Genomic DNA, 12,952 nt, shown 5'->3' with positions numbered 1-12,952 from the left:
AGCACTGTCCTTTGATGAGAAGGGCAGTGTTTGTCACTGGCCACCCGGGTGTTTTCCTATCTTCCTGGTGGTGGAATTTGAATAAAGATTTGTGCACTTTGTGTCTTTCACTGTGTCTCATACCTGCACACACACACCATGGGTGCTGGGGAAAAAAATATGCACTACCGCACTTAGGTGGTAGTGTGGGGGTTAAAAAAAAAGAAAAAAAATGAACAAAAAAAAAGGTATGGAAGCCTCTAAATCACTTTGGTGCAAATTCAAAATTGCAATCGACTTGACAGTTCTAAAATGCGAAACAGTGGTTTATTAAAAATTCGAAATTGCCTGTACTATGCAAAGTATTTTGGTTTGGACTTCAATTTACTGAGGCTGATATGCATTTTTAGATTTAAATGTAAATAAATAGCATAACGACAAAGATTGGCTTAGAAGTAGTAAAGTATTAACAAAGGCCTGACCAAATTTATATTGTTTTCTGTCACTTCCCTGTTGCATTTTGTGAATGTCTCATAAATAAAGCACTAAAAAAAAGGTAGAGTAGTGGCATTTGTGTGATGTCATTAACCATCGCCTGCATTTGCATGGTTTGTACAGCAGATCCACTGCATTCCTGGACCCAACTTTCTTCTGATTTTGCATTGCGTAGTACACTATAGGGCCTCAGTTTAAATGCAACAGAAAGGACTGGGAGGTGGACAGATATGTCTGGTAGCTCTGCAATGGCTGAAGTTTGAGTTTGGGACAGGAGTTCCAACATTATTTTACATCCTTGATAAAGATTCAAGACAGCCTGTCTTTCAGGAGAAATGCGATAAGAAAGGAGTTTAAGTTTGACAACCTTGGTCATAGTAAATGCCCCCTCTTCTCTTTAAAAATGAAGTGTTGAACATGGATGAACGTATCATTTGGAATTATGGCTCACTGAAGCACTTACTAGCTTATTGAGTAATTTCTATGCCTTACATCTGATAAAAGCCATACTGTGTAAGTATTGGGGATTTTGCTTAGCCAGAGGAACAGAACTTATTGGAATCTTAAAACCAGTATTCATACAGATTGTGGAATATATATTTTATTGCTAAAATTCAGTGATATTGTCAGGGTCTGCATGTAGTATTTTGTGACATAGTCTACCCAGTGAATGCATGTCCTTCCCACTCATAAATTGACCCTTGGCTGTGTTTCTTTGGAAGCTTCTGGAACTATTTTCATGGTTAAAACTAGCCTTCTGAACAGTGTCTGAGATGGCTGCTAAAAGACAGGTGAGCTTTGTGTCTTCAGCAATGACTATCTCAAGCTTCAAGAAAGATCCTAATTAAATCATCCTGGGTTGGAGAATCTCTACCTTGAATGCATGCATTGACAGCATCCTTTCGTGGAACTCATGCCTATTAGTTTGTTGGCATAAATTTCAATAAACTTCATGGTGGAATTTCTCCTCCTTGCAGCAGGTGAGAGAAGGAAATAATTGGGTGACTTATTGCTTAGAGAGAAAATCACTTTCTCCTCAGCATCTCTGCAATGAAATGCTGGGCAAGAAGGTCCCAACTTTCTGGAATCATTGCAAGTTTTTAAGTGATCAATTAATGGTTACTTAACAGCCTCCACCCACTACCTCAATCGCTTGTTTCTCCAGCAGGTTTGAAAGGTGGCTAGTTCCTGCCTAGGAAACCAAAACAACTTGTCTGCTGAATTTCTGATGGAAAGGTGGGGGGTGGGGTTCAAATTCTCCCAAACTGAGAGAATTAGAGACACATATAGTGGGCAAAATGGTGACCTCTGAAAGCCATCTTCTTACCCTTGCCTCCAAATCTCCTGACACCCCATGGCGTTGACCATGTAAGAAAGAAAATTAAACCTAGCTTCTCGATGTTGGATCCCTTAACAAGTGATTCGTAGATCCCAGAATTTGCTGCCCTTTGACAACATGACACATCAGTAATAAGGTACCTGCTAGGCAGTTCAAAGGGGGCTTTTCACCCGATACAGTGCGTGATAGGCTGAGTTACCACAGCAGTAGGGTGGTGTGTTAGTCAACCTCACATTTAGAAAAAGTATTGAAAAATCCTAGTCAATGTCTTTAATTTTGCAATTTATCAAAAGAGCTGTCAAGATTAGTCATTTATAATGAAGTGTGAAAAGGCTACAATCTAATCTCCTGTTTCATGACAGTTTTGGAATTCCCAACTCTTCCACTTAGGTAATACCTACATTGCTCATGTGACTAACAAAACAGCTTTCTCAAACCAGTAAGCTAGAAGTTCAGAAAGATGTCAGCAGTTTGCAGAATACTGAGAGCCATAACATGTTTCCATTTTAAGAACCTGGAGTCTAAGAAGTCTTTAAAAGCCTCCTCTACCTATGAGTTTACCCAGTCTTAGAATTCAGGAGTGAAAGGTGTCTTCACTGAACCTGTAAAGATTATTTTCCAACAATGATCTAGACATAGTACATAAAAGCGCAGTGCAGGTCTTTCGGCCCTCGATGTTGCACTGACCTATGGAACCAGTCTGAAGCATATTTATCCTACACTATTCCATTTTCATCCGTGTTTATCCAATGACCATTTAAATGCTGTTAAAGTTGGCAAGTCTACTGCTTATGCAGGCACTGTACTCCATGCCCTTATGACTCTCTGAGTAAAGAAATTACCCCTGACATCGGTCCTATGTTTATCACCCCTTAATTTAAAGATGTGCCCTCATGCTAGGCATCTCCATCCGAGAAAAAAGGCTCTCACTGTCCACCCTACCTGATTCTCTGATTGTCTTATATGCCTCAATTAAATCACCTCTCAAACGTCTCTCTAACGAAAACAGCCTCAAGTTCCTTAGCCTTTTCTCATAAGGCCTTCCCTCCATACCAGTTCAGGCAGCATCCGAGGAGCAGTAAAATCGACGTTTCGGGCAAAAGTCCTTCATCAGGAAGACAGAGTGCCTGAAGGGTGGAGAGATAAATGAGAGGAGGGTGGGGGGTGGGGAGAAAGTAGCGTAAAGTACAATAGGTGAGTGGTGGAGGGGATGAAGGTGACAGGTCAGGGAGGAGGGTGGAGTGGATAGGTGGAAAAGAAGATAGGCAGGTTGGACATGTTATGGGGAGAGTGCTGAGCTGGAAGTTTGGAATTGGGGTGAGGTGGGGGAAGGGGAAATGAGGAAACTGTTGAAGTCCACATTGATGCCCTGGGGTTGAAGTGTTCTGAGGCGGAAGATGTGGCGTTCTTCCTCCAGGTGTCGGGTGGTGAGGGAGCGGCGGTGAAGGAGGCCCAGGACCTCCATGTCCTCGGCAGAGTGGGAGGGGGAGTTGAAATGTTGGGCCACAGGGCGGTGTGGTTGATTGGCGCGGGTGCCCCAGAGATGTTCCCTAAAGCGCTCTGCTAAGAGGCGTCCAGTCTCCCCAATGTAGAGGAGACCACATCGGGAGCAACGGATACAATAAATGATATTGGTGAATGTGCAGGTAAAACTTTGATGGATGTGGAAGGCTCCTTTAGGGCCTTGAATGGAAATGAGGGAGGAGGTGTGGGCACAGGTTTTGCAATTCCTGCGGTGGCAGGGGAAGGTGCCGGGACGGGACGGTGGGTTGTAGAGGGGCGTGGACCTGACCAGGTAGTCATGGAGGGAACGGTCTTTGCGGAAGGTGGAAAGGGGTGGGGAGGGAAATATATCCCTGGTTGTGGGGTCCATTTGGAGGTGGCAGAAATGTCGGCAGAAAATTTGGTTTATGCGAAGGTTGGTAGGGTGGAAGGTGAACACCAGGGGCTTTCTGTCCTTGTTACGGTTGGAGGGGTGGGGTCTGAGGGCAGAGGTGAGGGATGTTGACAAGATGCGTTGGAGGGCATCTTTAACCATGTGGGAAAGGAAATTATGGTCTCTAAAGAAGGAGGCCATCTGGTGTGTTCTGTGGTGGAACTGGTCCTCCTAGGAGCAGATACGGTGGAGGCGGAGGAATTGGGAATATGGGATGGCATTTTTGCAGATGGTAGGGTGGAAAGAGGTGTAATCCAGGTAGCTGTGGGAGTCGGTAGGTTTGTTAAAAATGTCGGTGTCAAGTCGGTCGTCATTAATGGAGATGAAGAGGTCCAGGAAGGGGAGGGAGGTGTCAAAGATGGTCCAGGTAAATTTAAGGTCAGGGTGGAATGTGTTGGTGAAGCGCCAATGCAGTCATCAATGTAGCGGAGGAAGAGGTGGGGAGTGGTGCCGGTGTAATTATGGAATATGACACCATGCACACCCTCTCCTCCCCATAGTGATGATGTAACAGAATACAAGTAAATTTTGTCATTTTTAAAAATCAATTATCTGGCGATAGCTCACATTGGAGTTTTGCTGTTTAATATTGAACGGATTATTGCAACTTACACAGTATTAAATAGTTATCCCTGTTAACCTGTATTATTATCCTCAACATTTTTATATAGCTAGTGTGCAGATAGATTGGATTGAATCTTAGAATTTGGATCGTAGTCCTGTTTTCAAACTATCCAGAAATGTTGGGCAAGAAGCCTTCCCCGCCAAAGTAATGCAGTCCAGGAATTTGTACAGGCAGCAATGGAAGGAATCCGCACTGAAACCCCATGCCCTTGACAGCTGAAAGGAGGTGGCATAGGGTGGCTTCTGGGTGAGAGGTACCGGTGTCAAGTGAATGAGGAACTTAGCAGTGCCAGATGTTTGGGGAAATAGGATGGCAGGTGGAAGACAGGGTGGCTGTTCAGTGGGTGAGGACTTATGAGTAGGTTGCGTGTACTGGTTTCAAGTGAACATGAGAGCTTTCGGGGCATTCGTGGGGATTGGAGAGAGTATTTCAGGACAGGTTGAAGGGTTGGGACAATTGCAGTGTTTGGGTGTCAGACCAAGGGGATACCATCTGACAGAGGTCAAGGGAATAGTGAACAGGTCAGGAGGACCACAGTTCTTGAATCTAGAAGGTGATTAAGTGGATATGAGGGGCATCTGGAGAGAATTGTCTGTTGGGTTAGAGGGGATGAATTTGTGTCGAGTGTCTGTAGGAAGTTCAGTATAGTTAAATCTGTTGAGGGACATGCTCGGGTAAAATTAGGTGTTTGTGGGTGTTTGGGGTGGGGGAGTGTCTGTTTAATAGCTAGCTAGAATTGAAGCAATATGTAATTTAAGCAATGTTAGAAACAAAATTCAACAAAATTTAGACGAGACCACAAAAACTGGAAACAAGGCAATTTATTACGAACTTGCAGGTAAGGGCTTCAATTGCATAAGCAAATGAGCGAATTAGACTTGGGTTAGTTTACAATTATACCTTTGAGCTGAGTGAGGTCACCTCTCCAGACTCCTAATTACCCAATCTCTCTATACAGCTGCCCATCTTTGCTCCACCCTTGTTACTTCCCCTTCCCCATATTGGAAATCCTCCTCCCTGTTTAGTGCTGACATTCTCATTATTTTGTCGATAGTTCATTAAGATACATTTTGTATCAATACTGGGTACATTCTATTCGCTATACATTTCATCAATTTTGTATCATTCTTGTACTGTTCAGGCATTTTGGTTATCTCAGTTTTTTTGCTGAAAACTTAATTTTAAAAGAGTTAACTTGCTTATAGTCATAGAGATGTACAGCATGGAAACAGACCCTTCAGTCCAACCAGTCCATGCCGAATAGATATCCCAACCCAACCCAATCTAGTCCCACCTGACAGCACCCAGCCCATAACCCTCCAAACCCTTCCTATTCATATACCCATCCAAATGCCTCTTAAATGTTGCAATTGTACCAGCCTCCACCACTTCCTCTGGCAGCTCATTCCATGCATGTACCACCCTCTGCGTGAAAAAGTTGTCCCTTAGGTCCCTTTTATATCTTTCCCTCTCACTCTAAACCTATGCCCTCTAGTTCTGGACTCCCCAACCCCAGGGAAAAGACTTTGCCTATTTACCCTATCCATCTACTTGTCACCCCTTAGCCTCCGACACTCCAGGGAAAATAGCCCCAGCCTGTTCAGCCTCTCCCTGTAGCTCAAATCCTCCAACCCTGGCAACATCCTTGTAAATCTTCTCTGAACCATTTCAAGTTTCACAACATCCTTCTGATAGGAAGGAGACCAGAATTGCACGCGATATTCCAACAGTGACCTAACCAATGTCCTATATTAATTATACTCCAGAATTAGTATTTAGTTAACCATAATTATTCACTAAAAGTAAAGATACACTTCCCTAAGTACCTGCAGAGTTAATATTTTTCCTGCTGGACCCCTTTTCTGCATGCTTTTTCTATATCTTCAAAAACAACACTTTTCCCCATTTCTAACAACTCCCCCATTTATTTTCTTTTACTATTTGTTGATTTTGGATTTTTTATTCTCTGCCCTCTTTTCACTCTAATGTGTAGAGGCTCACAAACTTGCCGTTTCTATTACTCTTTCTTGTGCGCTTACTTTTGTCATGACCATCATTGATTTGTTGTCCTCCTAAGGACATTATCAACTTATTCATTATCTACTTTAACACGTTAAATCCTATTATTAAACCTACTATTATCAATAATACATAAATGCCTAAATTAGCTAACCATTTTCCCAACTGGTCAGTCCCCAATCACCCCATTCCCATCTCTCATCTTTTCAAAGTTTATTCTCAATTTCTTTTATATTCTTTATCTTTTTCTTTACTATTTCTGCCTTATCTTCCACTAGGGAAGTGGCATCTGGGATGAAGATGCAACATTCCTTACCAATTAGTGCACAGGCTCCCCCTTTTTTGGCCAAGAAATAATCTAGAGCCATTCGATTCTGTAAAGCTGTTAATCTTGTGGCGATCATTTCGGTGGTTATGGCCGATATTTGGGACTGAGTTTCTCCCATTACATCGGAGGTATTATTAATTAATTTCTCAAGGGTAGCCGCCAGTTTATGTATCTCTACCCCTGCCCTTGCAGTGCCGTAGCTTGGGAATAGTGTCCACAACAGATGGTCAGAGACCTCTCAGGTCTTACGTGTTACTCCCCCTTCCTTCCTCAGGTTGTGTTCATGTTTTTCTAATCGGAGGTGAGGAATTATATAAGCAAGGTAACAGCGGCCACTCCAGCCTTTCTGGTTTTGAGGCACTGACTCATCAACATCAAAACATATACATTCGGTCATTCAAACGTATTTTTCCCCGGGAATAAATGGATAGGCCTTCCGGCCGCATACCCAATAGGTTCCATTTAATATTTGGGGAATGGTCTTGGCCATGGCTTGGCTGGTGGAGACACAAGATGATTTTCCGAATTGGAAGTGTGCGGCATCATTCTGATTACAAAAGCAGGTGGTATTCACTGCTCTTTTCGGTGGGGAAATTATAAAGCTATCGATAATACCCGTGGTTCTCGGAGCCGGTCTAGGGAACCATCCTGCAAAGTTATATCCTTTTTGGTAAACGGCATTACCGAGGTGGGGATCCCAGATTCGCGATGGTGTGGGATCTCTGCACAGACCCAACAATTAGTAAGTCCCTTTTGTTCAGCATAATTTTGGCATAGTGTAGTAAAGTGATTTCTCCCGTTTCCTCGAACAGTTAGTATTACTATTGTTATAATACTATACCAACTACCCACCCATTTCTAACCACTATCTATCTTCCTATCGCCCTATCTTAATTTTTTTAGGCGCCAGGGAGAGGTGAGTCCACGCAACCCTTACAATCAATACAATATATATAATCAAATATTAAAAGAGTCTTTTATCTTAGTTCATTTCCTCTTTCTCAGCTTAACTTTCAGAGGGTTGTCTGTAGGATGAGCGTGCCACTCCGCCAATGGGGTGTTCACAGGACCTTTGATGCGAGTGTGATTACTCCACCCTTTCTCAGCAGTTTGGATAGCTGTCTCAGTAGTCAGGAGCGTTAGGAATGGTCCCTCCCAGCTCGGGTGGAGTTTCGTATCTTTCCTGGTCTTGATCAGGACCCAATCACCCGGTTGTCGAACTCAAGTGGAGGTATCTGGGTCAATAGACCCTTCTTCCTAAGGACAGATAAAGAAGAGCCGAGCGCCACAATATAGTTCTTTAAAAACTTATCATTGAACTCTACAGTTGGTAATTCCCCTCTTCCACCCAAGAAAGGTAATCCAAACATCATTTTATAAGGAGAGAGGCCTATATCATGTCTAGGAACAGTCCTAATGCGTAACAATGCGATAGGTAAACATTTTGTCCATCGAGTCTCTAGGACTAGCTTAGATAATTGCTTCTTTAAGATTTGATTAATTCGTTCCACCCGCCCAGAGGGTGGGTGCCAAGGGGTGTGGAATTCCCAAGAGATCTCTAATCCTGCCATTACTCCTCGTAAGATCTTGGAAGTAAAATGGCTACCTTGGTCTGAATCTATACTTCCCACTATTCCATATCATGGGATGATATGTTCAAGGAGGGTTTTCACCACTCCTTTTGAGGTGGCTAATGACATTGGGAAAGCTTCCACCCACCCGGTTAAGTGGTCTACTAGGACCAACAGGTACTACTGTTTTCCCACTGGTGGTAGTTTGGTGTAATCCACCTGTATACTTTGAAAGGGTCTCACTCCTGGGTTCCTTCCTCCTTTGAGCCCTTCCCTTATTATTTTATACATACTTAGAATCAGTGTAAATTGTCCCATCCCGATTCTCTAAGTGTTTTAAAGCTTGATTTAATGCGAACAATTCACAGTCTGGGCTGACCATGTGTTTGGCAGTCAGTCTGCCTCCACTGTTTGGTTTTTGTTACCGTCCAGTATTGCATATCTATTGTGTCTTCTTCCTTCCACTACTCTCGATGATCCATCTATAAACAATCTATCCCCGTCGTGTAAAGGTAGATCTCTCAGGTCCTGTCTAATTTTGGTTTGATACTCTATGATATCTAAACAGTCATGTTCTAATTCTCGTTTGTCTAGAGGTTCTCCCTTCCATAAGAAGGTAGCTGGGTTTAGACAGGTGTCTGTTACTAACACCAGGTCATCTTCTTCCATCAGGATGGCCTAGTCAACCATCTCCCTGCATTTTGGTTTAACACAGTTCTGACTTGATGGGGGGTACTAACTACTGTAAGGCTGCTCGAGCTGATGTCTTTGCAGCTCCCAAATCTTTTAGTCCCTTTTCTCCCTTTGCAGTAAACAACGGGGCACCCTGAAGAACTGAAATTGTAGGTATTAGGGAGTAGATCACTGCTCCTTGTGGATTCAGGGTCGCTTCTTTAACTACCTCATTGACCAGTCTATTTCCCCTTACTTCCGGTTCATTCCCCTTCTGATGTCCGTTTATGTGAACTATCGCTATTTCTCTGGGGAGTAATAGGGATTCCAGCACTTGTTTTATCAATTCCTCATGTGTTAGTTCTTTTCCTTTGCTATACATCAGTCCTCTTTTTTTGCCAATTTTTTTTTCTCGAAGGTATGTGCACTCCAAACGCATATTTGGAGTCTGTACATATTGTTCCTTTTTTGTTTTCTAAGGTTCTGAGAGCTCTTTCTAGGGCATAGAGTTCACAAGTTTGGGCTGACCAGCCATTAGGCAGTCTTTCAGCCTCGATAACGCTTCCCTCTATTCTGTCTACTACAGCATATCCATTATGCCTTTTACCCTCAATCATCCGGGAGGACCCGTCGATAAACAACCGAGCTCCCGCATACAACGGTACGTCTCTTAAGTTCATTCGCACTTTAGTCTGATATTCAGTAATATCAAGGCAGTCATGTTCTGGATTGCCAAGGCCACACCCCCTCTCTCTGCCACAGAAATGCAGCTGGATCCAAGCAACTGTCTGTGACTAACACAAGGTCATCCTGTTCTATTAAGATTGTCTCATATTTCAAGATCCAAGAGTCTGTGAGCCATTGTCCTGCTTTCTAATTTAGTATGGTCCGTACCTGATGTGGGGTGCTGACTATTAAGGCTCCCCCAAAAGTAAGTTTTACGACTCTCCACTACCAATAAGACTGTTGCTGCCACTGCCTGCACACACTCTGATCAGTAATGCAGCTTTCCATTCTTTAACAATGAATTAATGCAGTTCATGTTTTAAATTAACCATGAATCAATATGACAGGTCACTGAGAATGTGTGAAGGAATCCTGCCAATTAATATTGATTCAGGCTAATACAATTGATTTATTATAAGTATTAATTATTAATTATATATATATATTATATAATTCAGGGTGGAAACGCAACAAGTGACTAAAACATTTTAAAAAAAACTGTAATCGTGCAGTTCTGTTTGTTTACCAGTCACTTGTGACTTCTCATTCTGTTCCTGTAATTGTTTTGCTCGAGCACATTCATTTTTAAAGAACCTCAACAGATTCCATAGCACCTTTTGCAGTTAATTCAATCCCCAATTTGGTGGCAATATCTCGTCATGAGCGCAAAACTGATTCTTCGTGCCTCTCATCACAAAACTGTCGCCATAATCCAATTAACTTTTTCATTCCCGCTCCCTTGGGCTTAAAATTTGAGGATGACCTTGCTGCCCCCCCCCCCCTATCGACTAGGAAAACTATGTCCCCTTTATCAAGGGTTCCTGGTTGGTCCCCGGGGGCAGAAACTCCTGACACCCCTATTTTTCATCAAGGTTCATAAACGGCACTGCCTTTACTTCCTTTTTCGGATCTGGACACTCTCTCTTAAAGTGACCTGTCTTTCCACAGTAATACCATCCCGCCTGTGGGGATTTCCACTTCGATCCTTGTTCCTGTCTACTAGACCCCTTACCATCTCTTCCCCGATCTCTTCTCTTCCCTTTATTTTCAACATGCTGCCCGCCACTATTCCGGTTTCCTTCTCCTTTTAGTTTTGTCCTTTTCTTTATTACCTCATCAACCGTGGCTATCATTATTTTTGCCTTCTGTTTCTGCTTCTCATGTTACGTTGCCAGATCAATTGCTAAGCCGATTTAACCAACTGAACAGCTTTAGGGCCACCTCACGGCCATTCCTCATCACCCAATGTTTTGTTTAGACCTTGATGTTTTTAAAGAAATATTGCAATATTTCTTGCTCCCTGTAATCTCAAATATCAATTTATGCTTGTCTAACTTTAATGCCTGTTCCTAAATATACATTTAGGAATCTTACATACATTATATAATATATACACACACATACACATATACATACATATACATACACACACGTGTGTGTGTGTGTGTGTATATATATATATATATATATTTTATTCAGTGTTTAATATTTAAAATGTAAAATGCATACAGTCTCCAACTTTGAAATCCACTATAATTACCCGGTTTTAGTCCCTTGATCCAAAATTAGTTTTCTTAAGTAGTCCTGACCAGTCATTGCTCAATTACAATGCTATAGGTCATTTTAAAAAAAACCTTCTAATGCATGAATAATGGCTGAATCCAAGGTCACCGATTTTAACCATACGATTTTCTTTTTTTGATTTATTACAATCTAATGTTGAACTGAGACTTCAACTGTCCTCCACAAATCGCTTTTATGTAAGGATAAAAGAGATTAGTTAGAAACTAATAATAACCTGTAAAAAGAGCAGGAGTTAATATTTTATTTCATAATCTTGCAAAATCCTTAAAAGAAATCATGTTAAAATTTCCAAAATAGAAATCAGATTCAAAACAGTCCCGGATCTCAAGCTCCAGGGAGCATCCAATCACCAACAAACAAATGTGCATTCAGACTGAAGCACAAAGGGTTAAACTTTCTACTAGCTGTACAGCTCTTCTCTCCCTCACACACACACACCCACAGACACACACACACAGACACTGTAATTACAGACACTTTGAGCTTCCTGCAATGACTCCTCTAGGTTTTGAATATTTTTCTGGATGTCTGGCTATAAGTTAGTTGCGAAGTGTACCCTCAGTAGCCCTTCAGCTAATAGCCCTTCTGACACGAAGCATAATCTGATTCCTCCTGACTGTAAGGTTGTTTCCTATTGACATTTAATAATTTGGTTTTTTTAATCCTTTCCTCGCGTCAGAGGATTGTATTTCCAATCTCGTAACATTTTTCCTAAAGGGCTGTCGGTTGGAATGCAGTCCTCGGACATCCCTTTAGTTTCTACACTTAAATCACTAATATTATTTCCCATTTCAATACTCGGCCGTTTCTTTATGTAATTTTAATTAACCTCTCTGAGGTCCGGTGTCACCTTCTTCCACACCCACTTCAGGGTCCTGACCTTCGCGTGGGGGATTTCCCCTCTTAACAACCGGTCTAAGGCTGGGTGGTCGAATCAGTTAGACACTTTAATCGGCTCGATTAACCTAACGAGTAAAGACCTTTATTCTCTATTTTTTTAAGTTGCCAATTTTCCCCGTACTTCTCGTACGGAACCGACCACCAGGTAATACTTAAAGGTAAATTTTCATACCTTGGTCTGTGCACATAAGTTACCTGGTCGAATGCGCGCCCCGTCCCGCGGCAATCTAGGTCACCCACAATTTACTTTTACCCAGGTCTTATGTACACAAGAGTAACCCGACCAAACCACCACGTCTTAGTGCCCTTCGCACTGTGGCAAAACAGCAAGTAATGCTGCAAATCCCGGCTGTTCGCGAATGCCGACCAACCCACCACGTTTCAGCGCATCTAGAACCACGGCGAAACAGCAAGTACTGCTGCAAATCCCGGCCGCCCGCGAATGCGGGTCTTAAGTTCGTAAGAGTTACCTGACCAACCCGCCGTGTCTCAGTGCGCCTCGCTCGTGGCAAAGACTGACAACAAAACAAAACCCACTGCCTACCCCGGTCGCCCGGATAGTACTTATTTAAGACCTTTTTCTTACCCGGGTCTTGTGCACAAGAGTTACCCGACCGAACCCGCCGCGTCGCGTCTGCCTGTCTTGTTTCCAGGGTCTGTCAGTATGGATCTCACTTGCCTGAGCCGCCACGGCAATGGGGGAAAGTAGAGACCGCCGAAATCGGCGGGATGCACCTTCTCCGATTTTTCCGAAATTGCCAAGCGACCGGAGCTTGGG

At 42.8% G+C, this 12,952-nt stretch overlaps 1 long non-coding RNA gene across 1 annotated transcript; it reads right to left on the bottom strand.

Annotated features, from left to right (window-relative positions):
* Positions 1 to 5,177: 5,177 nt before the first annotated feature.
* On the bottom strand, positions 5,178 to 12,952 carry LOC148151873 (uncharacterized). The gene is made up of 2 exons (XR_015759010.1): positions 12,761 to 12,952; positions 5,178 to 7,978 (listed from the first exon to the last, which is right to left on the bottom strand). It is a non-coding gene; the product is annotated as an uncharacterized LOC148151873 (long non-coding RNA).

This window comes from Chiloscyllium plagiosum, unplaced genomic scaffold (genome assembly GCF_037043375.1).
Source record: "Chiloscyllium plagiosum isolate Xiang-an unplaced genomic scaffold, Cpla_swu_hap1 HiC_scaffold_2, whole genome shotgun sequence".
In the NCBI taxonomy this organism is placed as follows: domain Eukaryota; kingdom Metazoa; phylum Chordata; class Chondrichthyes; order Orectolobiformes; family Hemiscylliidae; genus Chiloscyllium; species Chiloscyllium plagiosum.
The sequence above is the reverse complement of the archived record's forward strand: the minus strand, read 5'-3'. Positions and strand labels throughout refer to the sequence as shown.